This window comes from Protopterus annectens, chromosome 16.part0, assembly GCF_019279795.1.
Source record: "Protopterus annectens isolate FY-2018-M chromosome 16.part0, PAN1.0, whole genome shotgun sequence".
NCBI classification, from domain to species: domain Eukaryota; kingdom Metazoa; phylum Chordata; order Ceratodontiformes; family Protopteridae; genus Protopterus; species Protopterus annectens.
The window spans coordinates 795,472,472-795,492,718 of record NC_056750.1 but is presented as its reverse complement, the minus strand read 5'-3'; positions in this window follow the sequence as shown (position 1 = coordinate 795,492,718).

The window sequence follows — 20,247 nt, the reverse complement described above, 5'->3', positions numbered from 1 at the left end:
ATCAGACAGCTCATGCAGAATTACAGGAAGAAATTAAAACTCTGAAGCAGCAGTTACAAGACAAGGAAAGCCTGGTTAGTAAAGAGTTAAAAGTAATTCCAGACCTTAAACAACACTTACAGGATAGAGAAAATAAATTGGCTGAGCTGACAGAAAATAATTTATAGCACACTACTTACACACAGTTGAGGCTGCTACAAAGCATGCTACAGTGGAATAATAAAAGCAAATGCCTTACTCAGGAACATTTTAAACTAGCATTCCAGATAATCATCAGGTAAAAAAGAAAAACAGAACAGTTCTATTATTTATTTTTTTTTTATTATTTTACATTTGTTGACCAGGATAGTCCTGGATGCATGTCCATTTTCAGCGGAGGCCCGGGGAGAAAAGCTCCAAGGGTAAGCAGATACAGCATTACATAATACCAGCATTACATATTACAAACAGACTATTTACAGTGATTACATAAATAAGTAAGTTAAACAAGTGCCACAGGTTAGAGTTAATCCCGAGCAGAAGTCAGGATTAAATTAAATTACACCGTAAACTGGTTAACAGATTTTTACACATTCTAGAGAGAGTTAGCCAGGCTTGATACATTGACATAGCCAGTTAAGTGCCAAATGTTGTTTGAGTCTAGTTTTAAATTGGCCTAAGGTCGAAAGTAAGGTAATATCAGCTGGAAGAGAGTTTTGGGGTCTACTTACCGAGTTTGCAAAGGGAGAGTCACCAGCTGTGTTATTAATTTTGCTAGTCTGAATTAGTAGTTTGTTAGAGGATTGAAGCAGTTTAGGATTGTTATAGGGGCTGATAATATTTTTAAGTGCAGGAGTATTGTCCGGATTATAGAGGATTTTAAAGGCCATAATCAGTTGGTTATACTGGATTAGGCAGGGTAGTTCAAGCCACCCAAGCTGATTTAGATTGATGCAATGATGTGTCCTAAAAGGCAGCCCAGTGGCAAACCTGGCAATGTGGTTGCAGACAAACTGAGAGTTTGTTAAGGACAGTCTTGTTTAAATTTGAGAGTAGAGGGGATGCATACAGAAGGGTTGAAAGAAGGTGAGAGTGAGCTATGGCAATTTTAGCTGGCGGGGTTAGGAAGTCTTTTATTCTGTAAAGTGACCCTAGTTTTTTTTTTTATGGTTTTGATAGTTTGGTTAACATGTAGGTCAAATTTTAGATTATCTATGATGACACCTAATAGTTTTGTAGAGGGGTCAGGGGAGATTATTGTGCCATCATTTGAATTTATGGTAAAGGTAAAAACAGTAGACCTACGTGTTGGTGAGAATAACAGCATTTTAGTTTTTTTGGGGATTTAGGATCAGACGATGTTCAGAAAGCCAGTTTTTCTGTTGTATTAAAGGTGGCCTGGGTAGCTGACCATAACTCTATTGGAGATGTGGCTGAGCAAATCAGAGTAGAGTCATCAGCATATTGGATACAGCTGACGTTTGGGATGACAGTGTAAAGGTCCTTAATACAGATGGAGAACAGCAAGGGCCCTAGTATAGAGCCTTGTGGTACTCCATGGTTGTTAGGTAGAAGATTAGAGAGTTTGTTCTGCCAGAGGACAGCCAGCTGTCAGCCATTCAGGTAGGATTGAAACTATTGAAGGGCTCTAGTATCTAGACAGAATGTTTGCAGGGTGTGGATTAAAAGTTGGTGATCAGCCATATCGAATGCCTTGGTAAGATCCAAGAAGAGAGCTGAGGATATATAATTATTGTTATGATTATGGTTTATGGTGTTGGTAAAGGCTAGGAGGACTGAAGTAGTGCTGTGATGAGGACGGAAGCCATGCTGAGTGCCTGCCATAAGGTGATTCTGGATTAGGTGGTGCATGAGTTGTCTGTGAATACATTTTTCCATAATCTTTGCAAGTGGAGAGAGTATAGCTATTGTAATTGGAGAATACAGTAGAGCTTCCTCCTTTGTGAAGTGGAATTACATAGGATATTTTCCAGATGGTGGGAATTTTAGCTTCTACTATGGTTCGATTGATTAGTATTGAGACAGGGTAAGCAATAGCATCAGCTGATTTTTGTAGCTACTCTGCAGGGAGTTGATCAGCAGAAAGTGTACTGGGTTTTAATTTTTTGATCAAGGTATGTTTCTAGGGGTGGTACTTTCAGGACCAGGGGAGCTAGGAGGTAGTGGCTTGAATTGTCTCAGTAAAGAATCGATTAAAACTATCAGAAACATCTTCAGGGGTTTTATCAATAATAACAGCAGGGATTGGGATTGAAGTTTGTCCAGCATGCAGTAGATTATTTAAGCCTGCCCAAAACTTCTGAGGGTTATTTTGATTTACTGTCTGTAAATTACAGTAGTATTGTTTTTTGTGTTGTGAAATGGATTTTTTAGTTTTGTTCCTGGATTGCCTGTATTTAATGTGATCTTGGGGGTCTTTAGAAGAATGCCATAAAGCCCATGCTTTGTTTCTAAGGGTAATTTTGAGTTTAGACTCTTTAGAAAGCCATGGCGCGGTTTTTGCCTTTGTTTTCTTTGAACGAACAGATGCATGCAAATCAAGGATCTCAAATAATTTGTTGTTTAAAGTATGCTACTGCTTCCTCTAAGGGGAGGTGTTTTAGAATAGACCAATTACATGAGTTTAGTTCTTGTTGGAATTTGGCAGGGTCAAAGTTTTTATTGTTTCTAATCTTTCTGAGTGAGGGTTGTTGGGAATTAATGGCTTTGTGCGTAATTACATATGTGAGAAGGTGATCGCTTAGGCCATCAGGGAGGGTACCAGAAGTGTACAGTTGGGGGTGACTATTTATGAGTACCCAGTCAAGTATGCTTTCTTTTTGGTTGGGTTTACCTATCCTGGTAGGGGTGGATATGATTTGTGTAAATGCATGCAGGTTAAAATGGGTGGTTGGGGATTCTGAGGAACAGGTGCCCCAGTCTATGTTAAAGTCTCTCCAAGTAGTAGGGTTTCTTGGGGGTAGTGACATGATGGCCAGTGCAGGATAGCTTCAAGTGTAGATATATTGTTACCTGGGGGAATGTACATACAGATGATATTAATGCATTTATTTTTATTAAGTTGCAATTTGGTGGCAAGAATCTCTGAGTTATTAATCCGAGGTGGCTGTATTACATCCATGGTGACATTCAACTCAGATTATAGAGTACAGCTACCCCACCCCCCCTTCCTGGAAGCACGATCCAGTCTGTGTATGTTGTACCCAGGTGGTAACACTTCATTGTCTGTAGTGTTAGGTTTTAGCCAGGTTTCAGATAAACAGAGAATATCAGGGGAGTGGACATCCAGAAGTGCATGCAATTCATGTACCTTGTTATTAATGCTTCTAATATTGAGATGACAGGCTAGGAGAGAGAGAGTTGGCCTATTAATTGTAGGTTTGTAGCTTAGATTGCAAGTAGAGGGGGTATGTGTATCTGAAGTGGGTGGGCCAGGGCTGGGGTGAATATCACCACCAATTAGGTTAAGTCTATACTTGGTGATGAACTTCAGGAATTTGTTTATTAGTTTGTGGTAGTGTTTGGACCTAAAGCTAATGTGCCTGGGGTTGAGATGTTGATAGACTGAACAAGATGTTGGATAGGACCTGGTTCTGTAAGTATGGTTGAAGGTGGGAGGATTTACAGCTGGGGTGATAGTATGGCCTTTTGGGACCTGAAATCCTGTGAGAAACTGGTTTTCATACAAGGTAAGGAGGTATGGTGCAAACAAAGTGGGTAGTAAAGAGGAGTACATCATTATTTTTGATTTAGCTAGTGAGTTAAGGAACTGTTTTACCTGGTGATGCAACGCCAGAAGATAGAGCGGTGAGGTAACGGTACTGGAAGTGGGATGGGAGAATGCCAGATGAAAGCCAATAGGTGCTATTAAAATGTAAGTAGAAGAATGGGGGTGGGAGGAATTATCCCAGATGAAAGCAGATAGGATCTAGAAAGTGGGGGAGTGGCTATAGTACTTTAAATTTAGAGGTACTGGGGGTGGGAGAGAATTGGGGGCAGGGGGGGATGAAGAGAGCCCAAGCGTAGCGAGGGCGAACGTAGTGGGGCTGTTGCAGTTTACAATAAGGTGTCTTAAAGCTATAAGGTAAGTATTATAGCTCTTAATGTACGAGTCAGTTTACTTAAGTTACAGGGGAAGGAGCAACCACTCAAGTACAAAAAAGAGCCCTATGGCTGACCAAAATGGTGACCTGCTTAATTACACAGCACTGTAAGGAAAAGCTTAACAAATGCTTTTTGTGTGCAACCTGCTCTGCTTAAATGCTGAGAGAAACTGATTTTGTTATGGTGACCAATTTCAGTCCTGTAGACTCCGTTTTGTAGGTAAATGTAGAGTTCAAACTAAGTCACACCAGGTCAGCCAAGGGGGGAAGAGAGAGGGAAATCCTAAGCACCTAGATCTGAAAAATCTACATGATATTACATACAAATCAAATGAGAGTAGTTAAAAGCAGTAAAGAAATTAAGTCACATGCATGTATTTTCCTTTCAGAAAATAAAAATAAAGCTGTCTAAAGTGCACCCGTTTGAAATACAGATGAGTGAAAGGCAAATATTTTTTTTTTTTTTTCTTTTACAGTTTTTATAATTGTATAATATCACCAAAAATAGCAGAGACCCTGACAAAAAAAGGCATACAAAAGTAATATTACTAATTTAAGGTTGTATAGGATAAATGATGCTACAATGAATAAAACTCAAAATAATTTTTCTTGTTCGGAGGACAAAAATGTCACATTAAAATGTAAAGCAAATGTATCCTTACAAAACAATACTGCTATAATGCTGCGTACTGCAAGGGGAAAGGGAACTCTTTCAATTTTATACAGACTGTGTAAACAGTGGGATAAAAGGGTCTAAAACAGAGCTGCAGGAGAAACATATATTAGTCTGTAATAATATTTCCACAGCCAAGTTTAATCAAGTAATCAGGGTACCATCAACATGTACAGTAGTGGGACAGAAATACCAGAAAACAGTAATATATTATAATAGCTCATTCCCTCCTGACACTACTGGCCGTTGGAGACAAAGAGCATGGTACAATACTGTTATAGAGGGGGATGAAACAGTTTAGGTGCATTAAATTCAATTGATATAGAAATATTGACAAACAAATTAAAATTGGCAGGCCAGGATATTACACAGTTTGTGCCAATGGTTACCCACTATAGGGGCATCACAAAAAGAGCCTGTTAACTTTCAGAAAAAATTCTGCAACGTTTTAGTGAATCTTTGGTTAGCAGGCTTCAGTTTGATATTGATGTCACTAAGCTTGTAAACTGAACTAAGTATATATTACAGTCCATGTAAGTATAAATGCAGAAAAATGTTGTGCAAGCCAAACTGATGGTAAATATTGAATATGTTTGGTGTATACTGTACAGCAAATGGTTTGATATGTGGGACAGCATTGTCCAGTGTATGAACCATGTTTTTTAAATGTCTGTGCCTTTGAAATAAAATTTTCAAGTATTGCCTCTTGTAAATATTAGTGTCTCTAAATTATTGGTATGAGGTAATTAACAAAAGTAAACCATTAATAAAACATTTGCAAAAGGTTAATAAGACAATCCTAAGTCATGAAGCAAATTCTGTAATCGTAAAAAATAAACTAATCAAGTTAGCTGAAAAGACTGAAGCAAATGCCAAAGTATTGACTGTAACAAATGAATCCAGGTTTTGAGAGAAGAAAGTGTATAAAAAGACACTAAAACTAAATTTATTTGTTGACCGGGAAAGTCTGACTAGGCTACACAGAACCTGTTTTCAGCGGAGGCCTGGGGAGAAATGCTCCAGTCACATGCCTTTAGAATGTAGGAGGAAAGCGGAGTACCCAGACGAAACCCATGCAAACGCAGGGAGAACATGCAAAATCCACAAAAAAGGCAGCCCAGCCAAGAATCGAACCAGAGAACATCTTGCTGTGAGGTGACAATGTTAACCGCTGCACCACTGTACTGCCAAATGTTGGTAGAGTAATTTGTAGGAACACACCAGTTCTGAGGTAAATGGAGAATTATCATCTGTTTCCAGAAGCAAACCTTATTCATTAAAAGCTGTAATGTATAGTACGTGTCATCTGTTGTATAGATGTTATTTTATTAGTAACTGTGCTTAAGTTGCTTAAAGTTGTTACAGTATTACAAAGTACCATAATAATTAATCACCGTTTATATTAAAAAAAAAAAAAAAAACGATATGGATATAAAACTGCAATGCTAGTTCTGCACGGGATACAAGCTTAATCTTTTGCTTGTGAATAATTACCCACATCAACTCTCAAACCAACCTTAATATATTGTAAGATAAGTCACTTGATTTGTCTGTAAAAACTGCTGTTTGAAGAAATTAATTTCAGGGTCTGATATAAGAAGCCATGTTTAATCTCCTTTATATAAATTCAGGGATCACCTATTTCCCAAGCTCTGTAGTCTCAGTAATGAATTTCCTTGAGATCAACTGAGTTCATGAAGGATGCAGATAGTTTGCATCCTGATACACAGGAATTGCATTGGTTTGCTTAGTAATACCTCTGCTTAGATACTCAAATTATCTTTTTTAGAGTTATTGCATTTTCAACAACCTAATGGATGTAGTAAAATCCTTCTTGAAATGATTCTAAATCTAGATGATTTATCCAGCTACAAACCAGATTTTGATGTTTGTTTTTGAGATGTTTATGGATAGTCAAATCATTTTATTTTACTTTTTATTTGTATTTGATTTCTTGGGTAGAGCACTGATGTCTGTAGACCTTTTTACACTCAACCCAGAAGCGATGTCTGGTTAAGTGACTTGTTTAGAGTCATTCAGTCCAGAAGTGATGTCTGGTTAAGTGACTTGTTTAGAGTCGTTCAGTCCAGAAGCGATGTCTGGTTAAGTGACTTGTTTAGAGTCATTCAGTCCAGAAGCGATGTCTGGTTAAGTGACTTGTTTAGAGTCGTTTAGCCCAGAAGCGATGTCTGGTTAAGTGACTTGTTTAGAGTCATTTACCCCAGAAGCGATGTCTGGTTAAGGCACTCAGAGTTGCACTGTTAAGCAATGGAAACTGAAGGAATCAAAAACTGCATCTCTGGACCACAAGAAACAGCTGGTTAACAGCTCCATAACCTTCTAAGCAGTTTGACATTAATATTTTTAGTCAGGTTTGGCACTATTTTTGTAGAAACTATTTTCCTGAAATGATTCTTCTCTAGAGGCTCATTATCTGATGGTGAGTTGTTGTTGTTCTTTCGGCTTTTCCTGGTTAGGGGTCACCACAGCGAAACTCCAGTCCGCTAATAATTGACAGTAGATTTTTACGGTGCCAACTCGATGCCCAACCTTCAACAAAGGCACGCCCTACGCATGTCTTTCGAATGCCACTTGACTGCAGGGTGGACATGCAGACTCCATACAGAAGGTGCTCCAGCTGAGACTCAAATGGGAGAACCTCTTGCTGTGAGGTGACAACGCTACCGCTGCACCACCATGGCTATACATTATTTGATGGTGAGTGTATTGCCTAATTACCAGGATATGAAATGATTCAGACTGAACCAAAAGTAACTTATAAAAGTTCATTCAAAGCTTATATACAGCATTGACAGATCTAAAGCAATACATTAAAGATACATTGAGAATACATCACCCGTTTAGCAAACTTCAACCATACCACACTCTTCCATCAGGAAGTCCCGTTTCAGTCAGGCAGGAGACTCAATTGGGAAAATCCTGGGCAGTGCATTCACTCCACAGGCAAGGCTTCAACCAGCTTGACAGGGAGTCCCAGTTTTTATATCCTAACTCTTTACCAGTCTTCCTGGGAACTTAACCTTTAGGGATCAACAAAGACTTTCCAGAACAGACCAGAGATGTTGGCCACCCATCCCAGAATGTTCAGTCAAGCCTGCCAACCCCTATGACATGAAAAATATAAAAGAATGAATCAAACAAGTACCTTATCGGGCTTCTAGAAATGTGAAAGAATGCAATAAACAGGTGTCTTTTAGTCATGTAGACTAATACACGGGTGTCTTATCAAACTGCTAGAAAATGTAAAAACAAGCGTCTTTTAGTCACACAGGCTAAATGATAAACACGTTTTAAAGTAGTTCTATTTCATAATTAAATTAAGCCTTTCACTCAATTCTCTGTACTAACGCAGAAGTCAGTTTCTCATTCACTCAAGGTGAAAGCCTTTATCACATTTGTATCGCATTCAACCCTTGGACTCAGTTATGAGAACGATAATGCCTTCGCAGTTTTTTTGATGTATCCAATGAGCTAAATAATTATTTCAGAATGTTAATAGAATTAAGATGATTATAATTATCAAAACAGGATGAATTATTCAATAATCTCATTTCTGATTTTGACTGTCCAGTACAGATGTTCCACCAACTGTGTGCTGTACTAAATTATTTTTTTTTTTGCCAAATGGATTCATTTATTACTCACAATTATACGGTTAACTCTTGTCATATGTAAAAAAAAAAAAAAAAAACACTACGGCTTCTAGTATTGCAAAACACACTCACGATGCAAGCCCTAGCTAGCAACAATTCTTTTAAGCCCAGCCCATCGGATTGTGGAGGCGACCACTGTATCTCAGATACCATCTATTCCTCATCCGACTTGATCGAGTTTGGAGCCAGAGTGTCAGGAAGTCTTTGTGCTGGAACTGGCGGAGCCAGTAATCACTCACGATATCTTTGCTCCGACGGCTGCTCTGATCTTGTCGATGCTGTCTTCCATCGAGTGATGTGGGAGCCAACACTCCCTGGTCAGCTCCAGGAAAAGATTTGGTAACTTTACTGATGTATGACTTGAAAAATATATCCCACACACTGGATTAAGCAGCCAGTGAATAACTGGAGTAATGTGTAAAAAAAAAAAAAAAAAAAAAAAAAATATGATACATTGGTCACACAAAGCTGTAGCTATCTCCTTTAATACAAAAACACAGATACGAGACTAATAAAAACCACATACAAAGTCCCAAACACGCACATATGTTTATTTATAACACTGTATTAAAAAACTATCACACCTGAATAAAAACACTAATATATATATATATATATATATATATATATATATATATATATATATATATATATATATATATATATATAATGTGTGTGTGTGTGTGTTTTATTTATTTTCTATGTTACACATACAAAACAAATATACTAATATAAGACTCAATGCTTCAAGGGTCTAGCCCTTAGGAAAGGTTTAAGGGACACCATGCTATTTAGAGAAGCAGGTATATCTGCTTGAAACTGAAGGATCCACTTTTGCTCAATAGCCTCAGTATTATTTTTCAAATTACCTCCTCTCTTATTCTCAGAGACTATCTCTAAAATAAAAAACTTAAATTTAAATTAAATTTATGTGTTGGACCTTCTCTATCTATATACGTATCTAATGCATTGTTCTCCTTAATGTTTCTGATGTTTTTAAGGTGTTCTAAAATCCTATCTTTAAAAAAGCAATTGGTGTTACCTATATAAAAAGCATAACATTCTATGCAATAGCTGAAGTAAACCACATTCTTAGTGATTGGTTAATTTGTATTCTTAAGCCTTTTTAAGTGGGATTTTGTATGGCTTTTTATTAGTCTGATGAAGCGGATTGTATCTGTGAAAGTGCTTACTGTTGTATCTGTGTTTTTGTATTAAAGGAGATAGCTACAGCTGTGTGAGACCAACGTATAATTTTTTTTTTACACATTACTCCAGTTATTCGATGGCTGCTTCATCCGGTGTGTGGGATATATTTTTCAAGTCGTACTTTCATTGTTTTACCCTCCACTGGACATGGCTGAAGGGATTGAAGAGAGTATGCAAGCTGAGACTGCCATTGGTAATGTGCAAGTAACGGCAATTGATAATGGAAAGAGGATCACAGAGCGGTTGGACTCTCTTTTGAACTTGCAAATGAATCCATTGCTGGCCGAGGATTTACAGTTGCAACAAGGTATGCCGAGTGTTGAATCGAAGCAGTATGATAACTTTTTGAAAGACTATAGGATGCTTGAAAACAAACTCTACAAGTATAAGCATTTGCAGTGGCAGCGCTTTCACTTGGAAGCATCCCTAACATTGAACATTGTCCCTAGAGGGCTTCGTGTATTGACTATGCCCAGTTATGGGCAAATGTATCCTGAACTTCTCAGGCATTGGCAAATGCTTAATCAGGAATGCAGTGCCAGATACATGCAGTTACTGATGGACTTTTTTCAGCCCAAGGAAAGTGATTTACTTAGCTATATCTATCGCCTGCAGAATGACATTTATGATAATTACCCTGTAGATATCTATGGAGATAAGCTTGATAGCCTGCATGAGAATATCTTAGTGTATGAGAAAAGGTCATCTACTACAAAAACTAGAAAAATACAAATAGATCTTAGTGATTTCCATGCAGGCAGTGTATTTTCATGGGCTAGAGATTTGAATAGTACAGATGGGTTTCGGCGAGAACCAGGAAGTAGATGGAGCAATAATGATAAAAATGAGACAATTGGACCAGCTGTTTTGTTTGTTCACATGGCTACACCTACATTGGGAGATGAAATGTCCAATAAGAATGACAATCAATTGAAGGCAGCAAACAAGCCACGAGGTGCCGCAGTAGCTGGAGCTAAACGAGGAGAAGTTGGAGAAGTTTGTAATTTGAGTTAAGAAGTTATACCTGCAGTTAAGCAGAAACAAGTTCCATTACTACAAGCAAATTCCAATAGTTTGCAGCAAAGTGCTGCCACTTCTGGCTCATTGCAAGGACATTTTTTATTGCAGAATCCGCTTCCTATCAGAGGGAGGTCCAGGAGTCGAGTTACCAACGGAAGATAAGCCGCCCTCACAGTGTCGATGAGCAGACCAGGACTGGGAAAAGGGCCAAACAGGTTTAGTGTTTAACATTTCCTCTTATGACTTGACAGAAACACACTTAACATTGCGTAACAGAGGTTTAAGTTTTGTTCCAGCACAGAGAGCTGAGCTGGTGGATGTATTGAAAGACCTTAAGATGTTTGGAAGAACATTAACTCCGAAAGCAATGTTTCAAGGAAAACTACATGAGCAATGTGTTTTTAAAAAACCCAGTGTGTTTATTCCTCCCAATAATGCAGTGATTGATTTGTTTATTGATGTATGTGAGAAGCAGATTAGGGACAAGTTTGCTGATAACCCTAGAAGTACGTTTTATAATTTGACTGCTGCTGAACAACGGGCCCTGTTTGAGTTAAAGGGTCTAACATGTATTGAAATACGTCTGGCTGATAAGGGAGGAGGCATTGTTGTCTTGGATAGAGAGTTATACGTAGCAAGCATGATGCATCTTCTCCAAGACAGCAACACATATGATCTTATATCCCCTCAAATAGTAAGAGCTGTTATTGATGAGACACAATTTTTTGTATTTGATCTGTTTGTTACAGGCATGATATCTGAGCCTCTATTTGAATATTTTAAAGTTGATTTTCCTATTGTTCCATTAATGTATGGCCTACCGAAGGTGGATAAAAATTTACTCAGTCCCCCTATGCGTCCGATTGTGTATAGTAGGGGATGGGCAACTGAGCCCCCCCTCCATTTATGTAGAAAAGAACTTGCATCCTGTTTTAAATGAATGTGAAACTGTCCTTAAGGATACTAAAGATTTCTTAAGTGAGATGGGTGCATACGTGGAGTTGATAGGACAACTATGTTGGTTTGTGACTCTAGATATAGAGTCACTATTTACTTTGATCCCCAATTCTTGGGGGATAGAAAATATTAGGAAATTGTTGAGTATTAAGAATTTATGCCCTAGGAAGGTAAGGCTATTATGTGCATTATTGGAGATTATTCTGGAGAATGTCTTTGTTTGCAGAGGAATGCTATCTACAAAAGGTTGGCGTGGCTATGGGTATGGCTTATGCCAATAGCTACACCAACCTTTCTCAAGTACCATGGGAGGTGAATTTTGTCCTTTCTGGTAATGACTTCTGTAACTCTATTGGGTGGTACAAACGTTTAGTGGATGACATTTCTCTATTGTGGCATGACACTGAACAACGTTTGAATGAGTTTCTTTATTACCTTAATAATGTAACTGATTTTCTTAAATTTACATGTAAATACTCTCTCGATGAGATTGAGCTTCTTGATGTCAAGGTTAAGAGGGACGCGGTTAGTTCATTTACCACTTCCCTATATAGGAAACTAGTCAGGAAGAACAATGTCCTACATAATGGGATTATGCACCCGGGGCATACTAAACAGAATGTTTTAAATGGACAGATTTTTTGCATTATGAGTTTATACAATGATGATGAGTTATTACAAGAGGCTTTGCTTTCCCCGAAGAAGGAATTTTTGGAGAGGTGCTATAAAGGTAATGTTATAGACAGATCAGTGTAGCATGGAGGGAGAGACAAGGTTGGTGTGGACCGTACTATGATGGAGGACGAATTGGAGCATCAAGATCTGTAGATAACAGCAAATTTACTTCCCCAGGACATAAGGGATGGGGCTGATAAAGTAATTAGAATGCCTCTGACCTTTGCTAGTGACATACAGGTAGTATGTGATGTGATTAAGAGTAACTGGGACATCCCCTCTATGGCTAAAGAATTGGATGGAAAGATGGGTGATATACCTTCCTTTTCTTTTAAGAAAAATAGGTAATTGAAAAATAATTTTTGTTATAGGGCTGCAGGTGGTTTAAAGCAAACTTTGTCTGACAGGTAGGGTACCTACACTTGTAAGAGATGTATGGCTTGCTCTCACATTCATTTAGGGAGACAGTTTGTACATCCACTAAAAGGGTTTAAGATTGAGGCCACTTTCTATGCTGACTGCCGCACTAAGAATGTGGTTTACTTCAGCTATTGCATAGAATGTTGTGCTTTTTATATAGGTAAGACCAATCGCTTTTTTAAAGACAGGATTTTAGAACACTTTAGAGACATCAGAAACATTAAGGAGAACAATGCATTAGCTACGCATATAGATAGAGAAGGTCCAACACATACCTTTTAAGTTTGTTGTTGAGATAATCTCTGAGAATAAGAGAGGAGGTAATTTGAAAAATAATACTGAGACTATTGAGCAAAAGTGGATTCTTCAGTTTCAAGCAGATAGACCTCCTGGTCTAAATAGCATGGTGCCCCTTAAATCTTGCCTAAGGGCTTGACCCTTGAAGTATTGAGTCTCTTATATTAGTATATTTGTTTTGTATGTATAACATAGAAAATAAATAAATAAAAAAATATATATATATATATATATATATATATATATATATATATATATATATGTGTGTGTGTTTTTATTCAGGTGTGATGGTTTTTTAATACAGTGTTATAAATATACATATGTGCATGTTTTATAATGTATTTCATGCAGATTGTTAAGATATGTTGATTTAATTAATGGCTTCATTTTGATTGGTTAATTTGTATTCTTAAGCCTTTTTTAAGTGGGACTTTGCATGTGCTTTTTATTAGTCTGATGAAGCGGATTGGATCTGTGAAAGCGCTTACTATCATATCTGTGTTTTTGTATTAAAGGAGATAGCTACAGCTGTGTGTGACCAACGTGTCATTTTTTTTTATAAACTTTACTGTTGTATCCGGTACCTCGGCTTATGCCTTCAAGGAATACATTTTTACATCAAGCAGCCATATTTTATATTGTAACGTTGTTGGTTACTTAATTCATTAACTTCAATTAACCTCTGAAATCATTTACAAAACCATTACATCATTTTACTTTAAAGTGCCCATAACATTTTATCTAATACATATATATTTCCTTACTAAATTCTTATTATGTTTGATATAAACTCATATTTAAACATTTAATATAAATTTGTTCTTGGCAGATACAAATAACATAAATGACTTCCATACACATAAAATTAAATATATCAATGTAAAATTCTCATGATATACACATTTCATTATTTCAAACTTTCATGTAAATAGCTATGAATACAAACTATTGTATATGTAACTATAAATATATGATTCCGTGTAAATAAATAAATATACTTCCATGCTTGATACTGGCCCAAAGTGAACTGCGCTATTGAAAGTGCATATTGTGCGATTTCCCGTACATCATATTAGAGAACAGCAGTGAGGATGACTTTTTGCTTAACTTGTCCATTTATGAGTACGAGGGACAATCCATATGTGAAGAGAATGGGGGTGAAGCCACAGTGAATGAGGATGCCAGTCATTTTTTTACTGGTTATGGAAAAATGGTGATTCCGTCAGTACCGCATAACACTGCTTTCATGCCTCCAAAGCTGTCTACCAATGTGTGAGTATTTGAAAATGTGTTATGCAAGCATTTAGGGAGGGAATATGACTTATTCATGAAAGATTTTAGGTGATTCAATTTGACTAAAAGTCAGTGGGAAGCCTTGCAACATTTAAGGGACTGTAATGACAAATGCATCTTCACACAGGCAGATAAGGGTGGAAACTGGGTGATCATGAACAAAGCACAGTATAAGGGTATGGCTTATGCATTGTTGGAAGACTACACAGTATATACTAAACTTAGGGGCAATCCTGCGACAGAATTCTACGGGGCATTACTTGATATACTAGAGGGGGGGTGATTGGGCTTTTTGAGCTCAATGGATGTTAACACGTTCTATATCAGACACCCTAGAGATGCGATGTTTAAAGTTATACCCAAGTTGCATAAAAGTATTGAAAACCCGCCAGGTAGATCAATAGTCTTGGGGAAAGGGGCCTTACTACAGAATGTAGGTATATTTTTGGATTTCCACTTAAAATGTCATTTGAGTAGAGTTAATTCCCATATTAAGAATGGAAAAATGTTGGCCGATATGTTTGGGGGCATGGAGTGGTCCCATGAATTTTACTGGGACAGTGTAGATGTGAAATCTTTATATATGAACATAAACCATGAGTGGGGGTTGAAGGCAGTGAAAAACATGCTGGGGGAAGGCCCGTGGATGGATTTTTTGGTCCGTTTGTTAGAGGTTTCATTAACTCATAATTGATTTGTGTCTAACAACAATCATTACCTGCAGATGGAAGGGACAGCTTCAGGTCCGACTTATGCCCCAGTCTGTGCAGTTCTGTTTATGGACTATTTTGAAAAAGTTAAAATGTACAATATGGAATTTTACAAAAACAGGGTATTGTTTTTCAAAAGGTACATAGACAATCTTATTTTCATCTGCAGGGGGGTGATGGAAGAGTTTGATGATTTCATACAAATGTTGCAAGACAATCAGTTTGGCCTAGGGTTTACTTTTAAAACTAGTAGGACAGCCATATAATATTTGGACTTAGAATTCTTTGTGGATGAGAATTTCATGGTGGCATTTAAACCTTATGTGAAGGACACATAGGTCAATAATTTTTTGACCGCTGACAGCATGCACCCTCCCCACCTACTGGCTTCATTGCCATATGGAGAGTTTTTATGAATAGCAAACAATATCTCAAAAAAGCATGAGTTGGTACATGAATTCAGTAAAGTTCAGGACAAGCTGGCAAGAAGGGGATACCAAGAAGTTGTTTTGTCTTGCAGCGGAAAGCAGTTAAAAAGAAGTGGGGGCTAATGCATAATTTATTTACCAGAGAAGATAGGGCCACCAGAGGGATGACATATCTTAGGAAGAAGCACAGGATTCTCTATTTTTTGCCAACAGATACTCCCCATTTTCAGATATTTTGAGAGATCTGGTTAACAGGTATTGGCCAGTTGTCCTCAGTGATGTAAAATTCAGAAGCATTTTCCCAAAATGGGTAACCATTTCCTACAGTAGGGCAAAAAAACTTGAAGGAATTGTTACTGATTGGTAAGTTGCAAAATAAACATGGTAGAAGGGGGAGTTTTTCCTGTGGAAAATGCATCGCATGCAGGAAAATTAAAAACGTGGATGGGGTCAATATCAATGGCAAAATTTACAGAGCCAGGGATATGTATAATTGTGAATCAAGGGGAGTTCTTTACATCATAGGATGTGGTTGCATCACAGTCCAATGGTATATAGGTCAGACAAAAACAAGCATGAAGAAAAGAATCATGGAGCATATGGGTGACATTAGGAGGGGTAGGATGGAGAGTCCAGTGGCGTAACATTTAATTCAGTCCCATGGGGGCTCAGATAAATCTTTCTTCTTTAGTGTGTTGGCCAGACCCAAATCACAGAACAGGGATATGTTGGTTGGCAAATTAATCTGGTTGGAGACCAAATGTATTATTAACTTTAAGACATCGCATCCTGAAGGATTTAATATTGAATTAGGTTTAAATGTCCACAATTTTTGAAATCCTGTTTTTACTCTTAGCTGCTCGGATATGTTCATATATAATTGTTTAAATATGATGTGTAGGAGATGTCACAATATACACTTTCAATAGCACAGTTCACTTTGGGCCAGTATCAGGTATGGAAGTATTATATTTATTTACACAGAATCCTATATTTATAGTGTATATTGTATGTGTAGTTATATATACAATAGTTTATACTCATAGCTATTTACATGAAAGTTTGAATTAATCAAATGTGTATATCATGAGAATTTTACATCGATATATTTAATTTTATGTCTATGGAAGTCATTTATGTTATTTATGAGATATGCCAAGAACAAATTTATATTAAATGTTTAAATATGAGTTTATATCAAACATAATAAGAATTTAGTAAGGAAATATATATGTATTAGATAAAATGTTATGGGCACTTTAAAGTAAAATGATGTAATGGTTTTGTAATTGATTTCAGAGGTTAATTGAAGTTAATGAATTAAGTAACCAGCAATGTTACAATATAAAATATGGCTGCTTGATGTAAAAACATATTCCTTGAAGGCGTAAGCAAGGTACTGGATACATCAGTAAAGTTGCCAAATTTTTTCCTGGTATGGTGTGTCTCTCATGTCATATGTTAATTACCCTATATAATAAATCTAATGACAGAGTACGATTTGCTGACATGATCAACAGGTGTAGATATATATATAACAAGTCAGATGAGTAAACATGGAACAAAAGGAGTCCTTGTAGTGAAATATAAAGGCTGATTTGTTACTAAACATACAAATTGTGGAGCAATTTCTACAAAAATTTCAAAAGTAAGGGTAATACAGTCCATTTATATATGTTGACAGAGTGCTGCAGTAACGTGGTTCATACACAGGGAAATGTTGTCCATAGGTCAGTCCATTCATAGTGTCACTGTGATGTTTCAAGTTATGAGTCTGGTTGTTAGTCTATGTAGTTTCCCTCTATTTATGCTGGAAGGAAGGAATTGGAGGTCCAAACACTAAAAGCAAAAACCAAAAACTCGCACATTTATCGTGATACAATTTCATCCAATTCTTACATGGGATCTATCTATCAAATAATTGTCACCAAACATACTCTTTTGCTACCATGACTTGTCTTTCTGCTGATAACTGAATATATAAATGTCTTCTCTTCACTCTCCAAATTCAAAGTTTCCTTCAAAAGTTAAATTAGCCATAGAATGTCCTTGTCCAGCAGGACGGGTAAAAGTTCCTTCTGTTCTGCGTACTGTTAACCCATCCCCACTGAAACATCAAGGTGTTTTTGCTGAGTGACTCTTGTAGGGGAGTCATGGATTCTGCCCAACAGGCTCCATACAGTACACTGACGACATGATTCAGAAGAATCTAAAAATCAAAGCAGAATAAGATAATTATTCTCATAAGTAACATTTACTTGCAGGCACATATTCCCTTTTTTCCTGTTCTGGTGTCATCATTAAGGTAGGATTATCCCTTTCACTTGCAGTGACCCTAGCCTGCTTATCGAATACATTTTGCCCAATTGTTCAGGTATGTAGATCCAAACCCTTTGTCTCCTTGCACAACTGTAGTAGTAGGAGCTGTACCTTTTGTTACAGTTCCCGTATATGTTGGCATAATAATCAAACAATTCTGTCTCCCTTTTGTACAACCTGTATGTGTGTAATGCATGTAAATTTAAGCCTGCTGCTTCTGGAGTAATATGGTATATGAAACACCCACTCAGTATTATGCTGTTTACTATAATGCCGTACCATTTTCCCTTTAAAATGAGAACCATTATCAGTTTGCATCTGCAAAGGAACTCTGTAATACAGAATAATCAAGTCAGTTGTTGTTAAAGTGTTTACCTGTATAGCGCTCTCACATGGATAAGTGAGCAGATACCCTTAATAAGTGTCTACTGCTGTACATACTGACATCCTTTGCTAAAAGGTAACGGTCCTATGTAATCAAGCTGCCAAATTTGTCCAGGTAACTTGTCCCTACCTAAATGTCCTTGTACAGTATGTGGTATTGGTCTGTGTTGTATGTGCTGGCATATAGGGCATTATGATAAAACAGTTTTAATCACATCCATAGAAATAAAAATTCCTCTCATTTGTTCCCAACAGAACTCTCTCCCAAATGTCCACACTTTTGATGAGCCCATTTTTCCATGCCAAATAGTTCTGTCACATTGTGATCATTTTCCTTCTCAACATCTGCCTCGGCAATTTTAGTATGCTCATCTTTAATAGAATTTGCAGAATGAGCATAACCAAGTAGCTAAACCATTTGCCACTGAACAAAAATCAGTATAAACATGTTTCTGGTGTCCTTTTCCTCAAAGCTTGGAAATCTGCATAAAACTTAGCATACTGACTACTCTTACCATCACCTGTAGTAGGTAATTTCTTAGTAGTAAGATTATAAGATACAGTTTTTCAGCACCTCTTAGTTCCTATATATTTAGCTGACCCATCTGTAAACGAAGCATGTTGTTGCTACGCTAATGATAGCTGAGCAAAAGACTGTCAGCATTTAACAGGAGATTCAACTACTGGAATTGTTTCAAATAGCGACTGTAATTGTAATTCATCATGCACAGATATTTGTGCTTTTTATGTAATGTCAATAGCCCTTCTATGCCTACCTTAAGCTCAGTCCTAAATGTAACTTCTTGTTCATGTCCTGCCTGGTGCATCTTAGGTGAACGTGTCATGCATTGCCTAATAGGAATGTCAGGTCTTAAAAGTACAATATGTCCTACAGTTATCTGTTTGGTATTTACAAGAGCCAACAACAAGCTAGGAGTTGTTTTTAAAGGACGTATACATACTTTGGGAAACCTTTTAGTGCAGAATCCTGAAGGTACTCTTTTTGCCATAAGCTCCAGTTAGCATACTGGTCATGAACTGATGCATGCAATTCTAGGCCATAAATCAAGGGCCTGTTGTATTGCTTGTTTAGCTGTTGTAAAGGCTTGTTGTTTGTCCTCCCAATTAAGTTCACACTTCTTCCTGGTTACTTTATACAAAGGAGAAAATATCTGACTTAGTGCAGAATATGTTGTCTCAAGAGCCCAAATAAGACTGAACTGTTGTACCTCCTTTATGGCTTTTTTCTTTCTGCGTCTGTTGAAAATACTCCTTTTTCTGTTTACCTATTTTTTAGCAGTTCTGTAAACAAAAAATAGTTTTAAGTATTTATCAAGTAAAACCATTCTTATAAGCTACATAAAAATGATACTGAAGCAAAGTGCTTGTTTCAGTGCAGTCATCTGTACTTAACGACAAAATGACTGCATTTCCTGGCATTTCCTAATCACTTCTTTTACTTTGCTCTTTGGCTATTTCTTGGTATATTTTTTTGCAGGTCTTTTATCCATTATTGATGCTTTGCTTTTAACTTTAAAATACTAAACTGTCTCTGCATCTTGTACTTTTGAATCAGTCCTGAACTATCAGTAAACCCTCTTCTAGGCCACATTGTCATGTGTAGTCTCAGAGAATTTACTCCACAAGCACTGTCAGTGTAAATAATTACTGGATGTAAATGCTGCAAAACATATTTTACAGTTTTTAGCTCAGCCCTTTGTGCTGACATGCATTTTGGTGACTTAAAAATAACTGTTTTTTCTCCCTTTTGCAATGTCACTATTGTGAACCCAGTGTAGTACTTTACATCCTTCCAGAAACTTGCACCATTTACATACACTATAGTAATGTCTGACTTAACACCTTCTGTGATTCTTTCACTGTCATTTAGCAAAGTTTTGATTTTCAAATATGGAGTTTGAACTATAACCTCAGAGAACATTGTCAAATACCATGTCTGTCTTATTCCCAAGTAAACCACCAAAAGGTGTTTAATGCAAGGATCGTTTTTCTGCTACAAAAAAAACTGTGTTAACTTAGCGTCCATTTCCTGAGATGCCTCTTATGACCAAGACATAGCACCAC